Source organism: Brassica oleracea, chromosome C6, assembly GCF_000695525.1.
Source record: "Brassica oleracea var. oleracea cultivar TO1000 chromosome C6, BOL, whole genome shotgun sequence".
Taxonomy (NCBI): Eukaryota; Viridiplantae; Streptophyta; class Magnoliopsida; order Brassicales; family Brassicaceae; genus Brassica; species Brassica oleracea.
The window spans coordinates 10,176,220-10,189,656 of NC_027753.1; positions in this window are offsets into that span (position 1 = coordinate 10,176,220).

The following is a 13,437-nucleotide window of genomic DNA, read 5'->3' on the forward strand; positions in this document are numbered from 1 at the left end:
CACCGAGGAACACTCTACGTCGGAAGTGTCCGAGGAACGTTCTCCGTCGGTACGTAGTTTTTCCGATGAACTCTGGTCTCGTGTATCTGCATCGTAATATCGTCGGAAGTTCGTCAGAATGACGTTTCTCGGTATTCGTCAGAAAGTCGTCGGAAGTTCTGACGAAATTCCGACGAATTTTTTTTTTCCGACGAAACGATACCGACGGACGGGTTCGTCGGAAATTCGTCGGAATTGGTCAATTCCGACGAATTTCCGACGATTTCGGCCATCAGAATCCCCCTGTTTTCTTGTAGTGCCTTTAACACCTCAAGACTAAGCACAATTTTGAAAAAGATACACAGACTCCAAACAGAAATTGAGAATCTCATAAGATGATAACCCAAGGGTCAGATTAATATCAGAGAGAGGAAGAGAGATTTGGATCTTACGGGGTCAGAAAGCCGTGAAAGATAGATTCTTTAGTTTTTTGATGCATAAACATACGCCCATTGCCAAACACTCTTCTTCTGGTCTTCGACAGAGGCAAAATGCAGCAGCCCACTGTCAAGAAAGTATTGGAGTGTTCGGAATGTGTTAGTAACTAAGCAAGCAGGCCTCATGAACAGATTCTAAGATCCTTGCATCATACAGACACTTTACAATGTCTACTTACGCATATGTCTCTCCATCTTTCTCGAATGTAAAGTCCTTGGAGAATGTTCTGGTTTACCTCTGTGATCAATGCAAACTAGGGAATCACATCAACACAAAGAATTAATAAATCATTGGGAAGTATAAATTAGCAAAAGAAAAAACAAAAGGAATAATGACTTACCAATATCAAAGATATTCTAATATCCTTGGATGAAACCAGACACTTTTTTATTGTAGTGATGCGTTGAATCGAAGGTGTTATTTATAGGAGAAGATTCATTCGGTAATCATGGAGGAGGGATAAAACACGAAGCCATAACTCTGGAACGTTTCAGATATGGAGAGGAAGCGCGAACGTCTCATCGTCGCCGTGCGAGAAGAGGAGAGATGAACTTCGTGTCTTTGCTTCAGTCGTATTAAGGTCAGAGGCAAAATACACTTTACCGGGCCGGATACGCTGTCCTAATTCTCGACCCAAAACATGCTAACGAAGCCCATGATCACATTAGATTAAATGAAACGCAGTGCAACACCAAACGGGACACGTGTCGAGCTGTTAGGAGACGACTTTCTTAGGTGGAATCCTACGTGACGCAAAGAGGAGAGAGCAAAACACTCTTTTATATAATAAGATATAATAAGATTAGAGAAAATGCACTCGGTAGCTACCAAAAATTTATAATTAAGAATATAACCAAAAAATAAAAGGTCTCTAACGTTCCTACAATATATACTATATTACCCTTCTTAATTTTTTTTTTTTTTGTTGTTTTATTTTATTCCGGTAAACTATAATCTTCTTCTTCCCTATTATTATTACCTACTCCATTACTTTCGGTCTTCGTCATCATAATTTGTATCATGGTAACACCACCTCTGTTATGGAAAACCATCGCCTCTTCTATATCTACGAACACGCTTCTTTCATAACATGGACAACTATTTTTTCCATAATCACCACCCCACCATATATCCGCCATGATCACCGCCACGATCCGTAATACTATTCTATTTAATTGATTCATTCCATGTAATCATAGACATTTCAAAATTTAAATAATATGTATTTTGCTATTTCATTTGTTACTATTTTATTTTGATACTACTTCATATTATGTGTTATGTGTATATTTTGATATTTAGGTTAGGATTTATATTTTCTTTTAAGGTTTAGTGATCAGTGTTTTGGGGTTAGTTTATGGAATGTTTGGATTGACGTTGGAATAAGCATTACCTCATTCTTTATAATGATAGACGTTTCAAAATTTGAACAATATGTACTATGCTATTTTGTTTATTACTATATTCTATTTATAATATCTCTTTCTTCAACCCACATTAGTTATGTCGGTGATCAACACAAGCACCACCACATCCACAGTAATCTGTCATGAAAGATCACAATTTTTTATGTATCCATGACTGCTTCATTCTCTATGACCACTACTACCATAGTTTCCACACCGTCGTTGTAACCACCACCACCACCGCACCTTTCGTCCATTGTCGTTGCTGTAAACACCACCATCCATCCTCCATCGTTGAGTACTCTTGATTTTCTTACCAACTACAGTCTTGAGTTTTTAAGTTCACATGTCTTTCACCATCGACATCATCACTTCTTTTTTCTTTGACCTGCAATTTGTTGTAAAAAAGGGTAAAGTTGGATGTAAGTTGGAAAAGATTGTTATTGACTTAATAATGTCAAAATCATAGCTATATTCTTCATTTTGCATTCAAAGTTAGCTATTTGGCAAATTAACCCATATTATGTAGCAGAAAAAAAAATTATATTAAAATTTTTTTGTCATCTGAAAATTTCTTAAACAACAACATTACAAACCCAACATGGGTGGTTACAAGTCTGAAACATCATAACTAAATACCAAAAGAGATAACAAAATCGGCAATTTAGATGAAATCTTAACCCGAAGTCACAAGCCGGCGGTTGCTAAGGAAACACTCCATAAACTAAATGACCATAAGTAAGACTCCAAATCAACCTGAGATAATTTTGAATCGACACCAAGATTCACAAAACAAACCATAATAAATCTACAAAACTCAAAATAAAAATATTGGAGCTTAAGACAAACACAAAAAACTACACAATACCAAAGACTAACAACCCTAGATGCTAATCAAAGAGATAATGAAAGAAACCAAACGTCGCGTTAGTAAACGAAACTAAACACCCTCCAACTCCAACTAAACTCGCCATCAGACCTTAAACGGGCTCTCCATGCGCCTCCTACACGCCACCACACCACGACAAAGCCTAGAAGAGCTTTCGCACACAACCTTGTTAATACAACCGATAAACAAAGACTATAACCACCACTGACCACCAGATCTGTTAAGATCAGAGTTGGCAGAGTATGATTTGATACTTTCGCTTTAGATCTGAGATCTGAGATATCTAAAGTACCGTCTAGAAGAAGAAAAGAAGCTAAGACAACTAAATAACATGACCACCTTCTCACAATACGAACGACATGACGCGGTCGACCGAAGAAGGTGAAGACGACAAGATCTCTTCATTTTTTTTTCTCTCCCTCTGTATTTTTTTTGATTCACCGGATATATATTCAATTTTATAATTACTTTTACTTAAAACTGAAATAAATTGAAATATCATTAGTTTATTAAAAATTAAAACTATTTTTAATTATTTTTGTAAAAGGCTAAATAGAAGATAAAAAAGTTAAATGAAAAATTATTTAATAAAGTCACCAGTTAATTAAGTAGACCTTTGCGGCTGCCAATAAATACGAACAAAGAAGTAAAAAAATGTAAAAGAAAAACATTTTTTAACTAATAGTGTTATGAGTTAAACAAAAAAATGGTACGTATTAGGAATTAGAATCACACTGCTAAGACTAGTTAAACAAATTTGGACACTTAACACGACACCTTACTTTTTCTCAATCCCCATTTTCTTGTAATCAATTCTTATTTTTTTTCCTTAACGGTAACTATTTTTTTATAAAGTTGTTTGCCATTTTTCTTTTAATTATCTACCCAACATTAGAAATTTACCATCATGGTCATTTTTGAACTCAACTGATACAAGAAATATTTTATCAATCTTAGCGCTTAAATAAAGAATTATAAAAAGTGACATGTATAGTTGGTGATTTTTATTTTCTTTTTATTTAATAGGTTGAATTTATTCAACATGTTAAATCTATTCAACATAAATAATCGACATCATCATATTTCATTTTTCAACATCCTTAATGTAGATTCAATAGTTGAATATTTTATTCAATATCCTAATTGTAAATAATATAATTCAGAAAGGATAATAAAATAGGAAAATATTTTCTTTCCTTTTTTTTTCTTTTCACCAACTTCGATCTACCAGTTTTTCTTATATTGAGCTATTTTTTATTTCTATTCTTTTTCTTTTATATTTAGATTCATGTGGTTTGTTGGTGAGCCAGTTTCTGGTTTTGGGTTTCGTCGAAGAATCTTCATTATCGTGCTGAAGCTATAAATTCTAAAATGGTTTTAACTTTTCATATTTAAAAGTTTTAGAATATGGATGTCTTTTGAATATAATAAAAAAATTACTAGTGGGTTACTTCCCACTAAACAATTGTTGATAGTTACCAGTTCGATTTTGGAGACTAGATTTAGTCCAAATGAGATTGAGAACTTGCTATAAACAAGTTCCGGTGTCCAATATCTTCAACTTGATCATACTGGTCATAAACTATTTCAGTGAATTCTTTTATTTGTCCTCCAGCTCATAAATAAAAATTAATCCAACTTTCATGAATGGCTGAAAAGCCCTTCATCTGTACTTTGTATTCAATGACACCAGCTGAAAAGACTATGAGAAACTAGTATCAAGTGAAGAGCACTCTTAAATCCTTTTGTTTTTCACCTTATTTTTCTTTCTCTTTCCCGGTACTTATGTGATTGTATGTTGATGTCTCCATCCAAAATTTTCTCAGCATCACGATTATCACCTATATCATCTTGAGAAACAGCCAAAAACAATGGAATATCAGTCACATCAGTGCAAGAAATCATACGCATGGCTCTGTCTTGAGGCACAACTTTGTAGCAAACATTCTCATCAATGTTGGCAAATGAAATCATGCCCTTTTGCATGTCAATTACTCATCCAGCTGTAGCCTGAAAAACTCTTCCAAACATCAAAGGTGTACTTGATCTACTACTCATCTCCATCACCTGAAAATCAATAGGAGCAATGCATCATGTTATTCATTATACCTTGAAGAGGTTTTGAAGAAAAAATCTGCAAAAGTTTGAGTGATCTTAGAATCTTATGTAGCAAGACCTAGTTTATTAGGGATGTCCATAGACAAGATGTTCACTGTAGATCATATATCACGAAATGCATCAGGAAACTCAACTCCTGCAATAGTGCATAGAACCATAAAGGTCACATTATCTGTAAGCTTTTAACCCCTCTGGCTGCACTTATAGCTTCATCATATGCTGTCTTGATTCTTTCTATGGTCTCTTCGTTGTTCTTGAAGAACTAATTGAATCGAAATGCATCATAAGCATCTTCAAAAGAGACACTTTCTAGAATCCTTTTCACTCTACTGTAAAACACATCCAACTCTTTTGCACTGATATGCGGTTTCAAGTGTTTAGTAACACAACATGGTGCAAAACTTTAGGCTTGTAAACCTTCTCCTCAATCATTTTTGAAGTGATCGTACATACATGCATCACATCCATCTATAAGTGTCGACCGACACAAGATGAGTGTCGATCGATACATCAACACTAGTCTTTGGCAAAGTCTTCAAATATTATCCTGAGGGGTGTTGATATATGGTGTTTTTGACATCATCGTATATAGGTTTTCAAAGGTTTTTTAGTCCTTTGTCAAGTCTGTTTAGTCATTTTTGAGTCCTTTCAGGTCTGGAGTAGGTTGCATATCTGGAAGATTTCCCTCGGAACAACAAGGCGGAACAGTCCGAGCGATTTCTCCCCTCGAGGAACAGTCCGAGCGATTGTTCCCGACATTTATGGAAACATCCAAGTTATTTTGGGTGTTTGCCCTAGCCGCCTCACTTCTTCTCTAACCTAATGGCGCCTCCATATAAAAGCCGTCTATCCTCTATTTTATTTTCTACGCGAGTTTTTGCAAGACGGCTCCATCTTTCTCACCTTCGAGAAGATTATCCGGAACCCTATTATATTTCTATTAATCACATAATGTACTATTCAGAATTATCATCTGTGTTTACTTGTGCTATGATTGAGTAGTCGATCTTGTTAGCCTAGGGTGTTAGGATTGCTGGATCGCGAGCTGGACACAAATAAGCATCATTAATTATTTTCATTCATTATTAATCGTATTTCTTGCATTAACTTGATCAATTTATGCATGAACTTAAGTAGATCTTCTCATTAACCGTGCATTAGACTACTTGACACGTTTTGCATGAGCATGGCACCCCTAATCGAAAGTAGATATTAGGGTGCCTTGTGAACATATCGGGTCAGCTCTCAAGGTTTACCGTCGCATCTCAACCCGAACGATATTTTAGGTGTCGAGGTCGATCGTTAAAAGGAACAGCTCCACGAGAGTGGGCTGGTCTACTTGATTACACGGGTTCGATACTTGATCTTAAAGAACTTGTATAGTTGTTTAGCTCGCTCCCTTATCAATCCGTAAACCACTCTAGACTAGCTCGTTTATCATATTGTGAAACCTCTTTATTGCTTGTTACTTTCATTCTACCCTTCAACCAACTCTTAAAACCAATCATTGTTTTAGCTTAAGGTAGAACCAATAGGATACATTGTAAACTGGTCCTCTGGAATTGAATCTAAATATATTACAACATCACTGTTAACTTGACAGTAGCAAGGTTCATTTTTAGTATATCAGGTGTTGACTGACACTTGATGGGTGTCTATCGACACTGAGCTTCAATATCGACTCTGCAGTGTCAAGATGGAAGTCCCGGTCGATTTTGGTATCAAAACTCTAAAACATTTGGAAACGGTGCTAAATATTGATATGCTCAAATTTACCCTAAAACCAAATCTGCAATTAATCAGTCTCAATAGTAATATTTAGTGATCGAATCCACATGGACTAGGATCACACACTAGACCTTTGTTTCAGATTAAACTAGATCATTAATATAAGGCAATAAAAGACAATAAATTAAACGGTTGTAAGTTATGGAAGAATGGCGCTAGATTCAGAGAATTTCTCCAGAAACCAAAATTGAAAATCAAAAAATTATCAGGATTTATAAAGAACAGTTCTAAACTCGTCACAATGTGAAAATAAATCAACTTTCGTTACATAAATAATCAATTTTTAGATCCTATAATATCAAATATATTGTGAAATCAAAAAATTAAGACAAACATTATGATCAGGTTTGATAAGTTCACTAAATTCCTAAACTAATTTTTTTGCGAATAGTTATTTACCTCATCAATGATTAATTTGTTGGAAGCAGCTCATACAATGCAAATGGAATTACACATAACAATCATAACTCTTCATATCTGTGAAATTTTGATCTTGTTCAACACATCTAGAGATATTTGAAGCATAACCATTGAGAACTTCACTTCTAATGCCACGTAGTTGAATAACGACATATTTGCTACTGATGACAATCTAAATATTGGAATTGAAAATTTTCCATTGATTTTGATATGCAACTCACTTCTTGAGCAAATATCAGGTAAGTCAAACCTTGAATTTTTCATGTCTTTTTTTCCATGGGACGTTCAATATTATGTTCATGTTGTTGTTGAAAAAAAAATCTCTATATGCATCACATCAAGGTTGTGCCGTAGAAGCAGGTCTTTCCAGTATGGCAGCTCCCAAAATATACTCTTCTTGTGCCAATTATGCCGAACCTCCATTAAAATCATGCATATTTCCAGGAACATGACCGTTACCCCCACGACGAACAGTTTCTCAGCACCATAGTAATCAATCTTCTCTTCTATTTATTCTCAACTTAGATATGGATGAGGATTTTCATGTACAACTCTTTTTTTGCCTAAAACAATGTATTGTTTCTTCGGTACATATGGTTCAGGAGAGAAATCGGTGATGACAAATCAACATGTCTTCTAAGAATTAATATGCTCATGAATAGAAATTCACGTTTCATGCACAACTCCGGTGGCAAGTTGTACGGCGTAAGAATGACAGGCCACAACAAATATTGTCTACCAGACATTCCAAATGGACTAAACCCATATGTGCATAACCCAAGATAAACATTTCGAATATTTCTAGCGAAATCTAGGTGTATCGTATTGAAATGTTTCCATGATATTGCATATGATGGATGAATGACCTCTCCATCCTTTTGGACATGTTCAGTATGCCATCTCATAGCTCGAGTAGTCCTTTCATATTGATATAATCTTTTGAACCTTTCTGTAATTGGTAGATACCACATCATTGGTACAGTACCTTATTCTTCCCATGTCTTTGTGGTTTGAATCTTGGCTTCTTGCAGAAGTGACACTCTTCTAGCTTCTCATCGTCTCTCCAATATTTATCATCTCCGAAGGCAACGCAAGACTGTAAACCAATTTTTGAATCTTATAATAAGATATAGCTGACACGTTGTCTTCTGAAAAATACTTTTTAAACAACTCAACCATGCATCCATGCAATTCTTATGTAAATTATGATCAGTTTTAATATTCATCATCCTAGCTGCTAAAGACAATTTAGAGAGATATTCTCTATAACCAGTGTAGATAGGTTGATTTGTAGCATTTAATATTTCATAAAATCTTTTTACATCCAAATTAGGTTCTTCATTATTTCCAGTTTCATCAACTATTGTTGTAGTATTTTTAAAAAAATGCATATGTAACCATGTCGTGAACTCTATCATGATTTACAATCTTCTCCTCATTTTCATTATGCAATTGAATTGGTTCTTTAGTATTACCGGCATTCTTAAAATTACTACTACTACTACTACTAGTTTCATTCTCACCATAACTCTTTTCATGTTGAAACCATATATAGTAATTTGGTGTAAACCTTCTATTTACTAAATATTTCAATACAATTTCATTACGGGAAAATTTTATATTCTTGCACTTCCGACAAGGATATAACATCTTACCGCTTTTCTATGTAAGCGATGTAAACCAGCTTGAAACATGGATATCTCCAACTTTGTTGAGAAATTCCTCGTCACTCTCCCCTCGAAATATTTGTGCGTATACATCCAACTCTATAGCTCGTATATATTTTCATCGGTTTGACATTTTTTTGTGTTTCATGTTTTTACGTTCTAACTTTTTGGTGTGCCCTTCTGTATAAAGAGTGTCATATTTATAGGTAATTTTCATCACTGGTAGGTAACAATTTAAAAACTGATTTACAACGAAATTATACAACTCTTTTACATTTTTTTTACAATGAATTTATGAGAAAATAAGTTAGGTCTAACCCATTAAAAACACGTTTTCACCAACAACTTCACTTTTACTCGTATCTTCGTCGTTAAACAGATGTAAAGTTTATCATTGTAAAATACTCCTTTTACAACGGCTTTACAACGAATAATAGTTTTCTTCGTAAATTCGTCTAAAGTTACATGTGATTTACAACGAAATTTTTATTCGTAAATCTACTTTGTAAATAAGCTATTTTGCACGTAAAAGACCCGTTAACTCGTCATTAGCTTACGACGACCATATTTCCTCGTATATAGTTTGTAGTAAATCGTATGTTTTTGTAGTGCATGTTTTCCTCTAGAGATTTGATCGAGATCTCTGTCTCGCTTTGCTTCTTCCTTGGAATTCTATGATCTCTTTTCTGTTGACTTCACTGTCCGTTTGGTTGGTGTTAAGCTCGTAATGATTTATTTCAACTGATTCAGAAGCTATTGGCCCTCCGATTTATTTGGCTATGCTTTTTCATATTGGGTGTTATAGTTATTAAGAAACTTGTGATAGCTTCTAGTCTTTGGATAGTTTCGGAGAAAGGATGTTCTATTTTATGGTTAGGATCTTGATTTTGAATTATATATTTTTTTTTTGTTTTTTTAATTGTGGTTCATAGTTTAGGTGTTGTAGTATATCATTTTTATTGTCTGTGTTAGGGTTTAAGTTCCAAAAAAATCTGTTTCCGTCGGTGTAATTTTTTGGAAAAATCAGCCCTTTCGCCGTCTTTGTATATCTTCTGATTTGATGCAAATGTTTTGCCTATCAAAAATATATAATTCCGAAAATACTTCGAATTGTGTTTTTGTGATGATCATTATAGAAATACATATTATAGAAATACAGTAGTAGAATAAACTATCAAGATAAGAAAAAGTTACATATATTTTATCAGTTTGATTTGAAAGGAAGATTTGGATAAAAAAATATTTGGTTTTAAAATTATATATTGATGGATTTTGGAGAACTAAATTATCCAGTTTTGAAGTAACCCTCGTAATACTTAACATTTGTGATTATGCGGATATAAAATTATTTTGGGATGTTTTACCAAAAAAAAAAAAATTTTGGGTGTCAGACTACAGAGAAAGTGTCGATACATGTAATATATTTCTAATTAGTTTGTTTTTTTAATAAATTCGGGATACCTCCAAATTAATAAAAAAAAATTGGTTCAAGATTGTTTCGATATTCATTATGAGCAAAACCAAGAGCTATCATGTTGCGTTAACAAGGAACATATTCAACGTTAGTCTTTTGGCATTGAAACATTTGGAATGAAACTTCCACGTGGAAAGTTACAGAAAAGCAAAACCAAAATTCACTCGTGGGAGTTTCGGTCAACCAAGGAAGAGTAACTTAGGAATTTTAATCGAAATGGATTATCACTAGTCATTTCCTTGTCTCCTTATTACCCAGCTCTTACATCTCTTCCTAAATCAGCTAATGTCTTCCTAAAAAAACTGACATACCATCTTAATCACGGTTCTTTAATAATTCTTAGTCTTAAATTATTATATTTTCCACTTAAATCATTTTTATACTATTCCTTTTTATTACTTAATGTTTAATTTGTTGAAGATATACAACTTTCTCAATTATTGATATAAATCAATTAAAATTTATATATATCATAACTATTTAATTTATTTTTCTATGTTTCAAAAAAAGCTTTGTGGATTTTTTTGTCAAAGATAAAAAGTTAAATTTTTATAATTTTTGTAACTGATTATTAAACGTAAAATGTAAAATGATAAAATACATAAAGAAATTACTTAATTTGTAACAATTCATTTCATATTTTTGTTCATTTGGTAATGTTTTGTAGAAATGTTTAACCATTTTTAGGGCCCTCATTGTATGGAATTTTACTAGTTACTATGTTTCTTAAAGATAAGCGCGAGCGTGGCATGATGCCAAGAACACCAACACTGTTTCTAGGGGTTTTGGAAGCTTAGGTTTCAAATGGTGATGCGTAGTACAAGTGCGGTGCGATTATAATAATATCAAAAATATATAAATACATAAATATATGTAGATATTTTTGTTACTATTTAAGGCGGTGCGGAACATAGCGATTCGTCACTATTGGAAGCCTTATAGCATGATTATTGGGGGTTCTTAGAGTGGAATTCTTAACGGAATATAAGAACCCGTATTTTAACTTTTAACTAAAAAAGTTAAGAACCAGCTTTTAAAACTCTTATTTAAGAACTAGTTCTTAGTTTTTTTAGTTAAAAGTTAAGAGACGAATTTTTATATTCCGCTAAGAACTCTATCCTAAGAACCCCCAATAATCGCTCTTAGTTTGCGTTTAATATTGCAGACAGTCAGACGCAGTATTTGGTATATCACGCGTTTTCATCATCTTTAATTTTCTTTGTGGAGGCCGCGTGGCAATATAATAGTGTAGACAGAGACCAGAGCGATAGTAAGAGACCGAATCTCGGACTTGGACAGTAGTTTCTTCTCTCTCTATCAGGACGGTAGACAAAAGTTGTACAGTTTAGAGGTTTAAATATCTCCTGATAAGGTTTAATCACAACCGTAGAATTTCAAACAAAGCCACAAGCAACGGCTACGATTATTTAAAGAAATATAGCCGACTCTAGAAAAAGGGATAAAACAAATCGTGAATTAAATGTCAAATCGAATAAAAAGCAATAGTAGAGGTAAATGGTATTAGGGAAAATTGGATAAATAGGACACTTTGAACTTAGATTTGTCACATTAGGATTTCTAGAAAATATTTTAGGAAAATAGGATTTTAGATCTTGTAAAATACCAAAGTACCCTTAATTTACCAATTATGTTGAATTTAAATTATAAATTATAATAATTTTCGTTTTAATGTTAAAACTAAAATCTATAAAAATTAAAAAAAAAGTCGTTTTAATGTTAAAATTAAAATCTATAAAAATTAAAAAAAAACACTAAATGGGAAAATGGGAGACGCGGGATGCCGCAAACCTAATTCCTCTTTCTCCTTGTCTTCTCCGTCGTAGAGTCGTCGCTCTCCCACGGCGATTTAGGGTTCAACGGTGAGAAGCTCTGTTCTTCGTCGGTGTTTCATCAGCCCGTGGTCTCTACTCTCGTCTCCGTCACCATCCTTTTCGATCTCACTGAAGACACAACGGCTGCGAATCGTTCTTCCTCTTCGTTGGGTCAAATCGATTTTTGAAGTGTTCTTCCATCAATTTCGCTTCTCAATCTCACAATTCTTCACATAAGGTATTGGATTACATCTATAGATTCTCATATTAAACGAAATCGAAGTGTTCTTCCATTAAAGCTCGATTTTTTTTAAAAACGATTTGGCGTGTTTCTTAAACTAATTTTGTTTCACGGATTGGTTAAACATCTTATACATCATTATTTGTGTGATGATATTGAAACCTTTACATGTTGAACTAACAATTTTGTCACGGTTTGTAGCTATGTCTGAGGAGCTACCGAAGAGGCTTTTTAAGGAGGGCGAGGAGCCCCGAGTTACTCAGATCAACAACAACTGCAGGATCGACTACATAATCCAAAAGTTCCAAGCGTGGCTGCCAAAGGAGTTGGATGTCGTGAAGAAAGACCCGGTTTTTCATCAGATTTTTAAGCTCCACGAGAATGGTCTTGGATACTCTGCCAGGGTGATACACAGCTTCTTGTGTAGGGAGCTGGTGACTTTCTTACAGCACGAGCTATGGTTTGTCTTTGCGAGGAGACCGCTTCGATTCTCATTGCAAGAGTTCCACGCCGTAACCGGGTTTGAATGCGATACTCATAACAAAGGGCAAGGCCATTCTGATTCCGTCTGATGATAAAGCCTGAGTTCCGCATAGACCCATCAAGCAGCCTGTCAAGGTTTTGTCATCATCCAGTCAACAAAGCTCTCAACGGTCGACGATCACCAAAAGCAGCGTACACAAGCCAGCTGCTACTTGTACGACTGAAGGAGCGCATATGATCGAGCTGTCAAATCCATTCTCAGCCTTCGATGATCTCATAGACACCTGATGATGACACCTGTGCGTGCTCTAGGGTTTTACATTTCCTGCATAAATAGATCAACTTTGTATCAAACCAAATCAAGAAAATAAGAAAGTTATTCAGCAAAACTCTAGCTTCTTCACTTTCCTTTATGGTATCAGAGCATCAGGGATAGCTCCTTGGATGCGATGGCTATGGAGGTGTTTAAACCACCCTCTTTCAACATCACCAACTGTGTTACGGTCACTCTTACTGATCGTAACTACATCCTTTGGAAGTCGCAGTTTGAGGCGTTTCTCAACGGCCAAGGACTGCTCGGCTTCGTTACTGGTCAGACTCCTCAACCACCCGCTACCATCCCTGTTCCAAACATCAACGGCA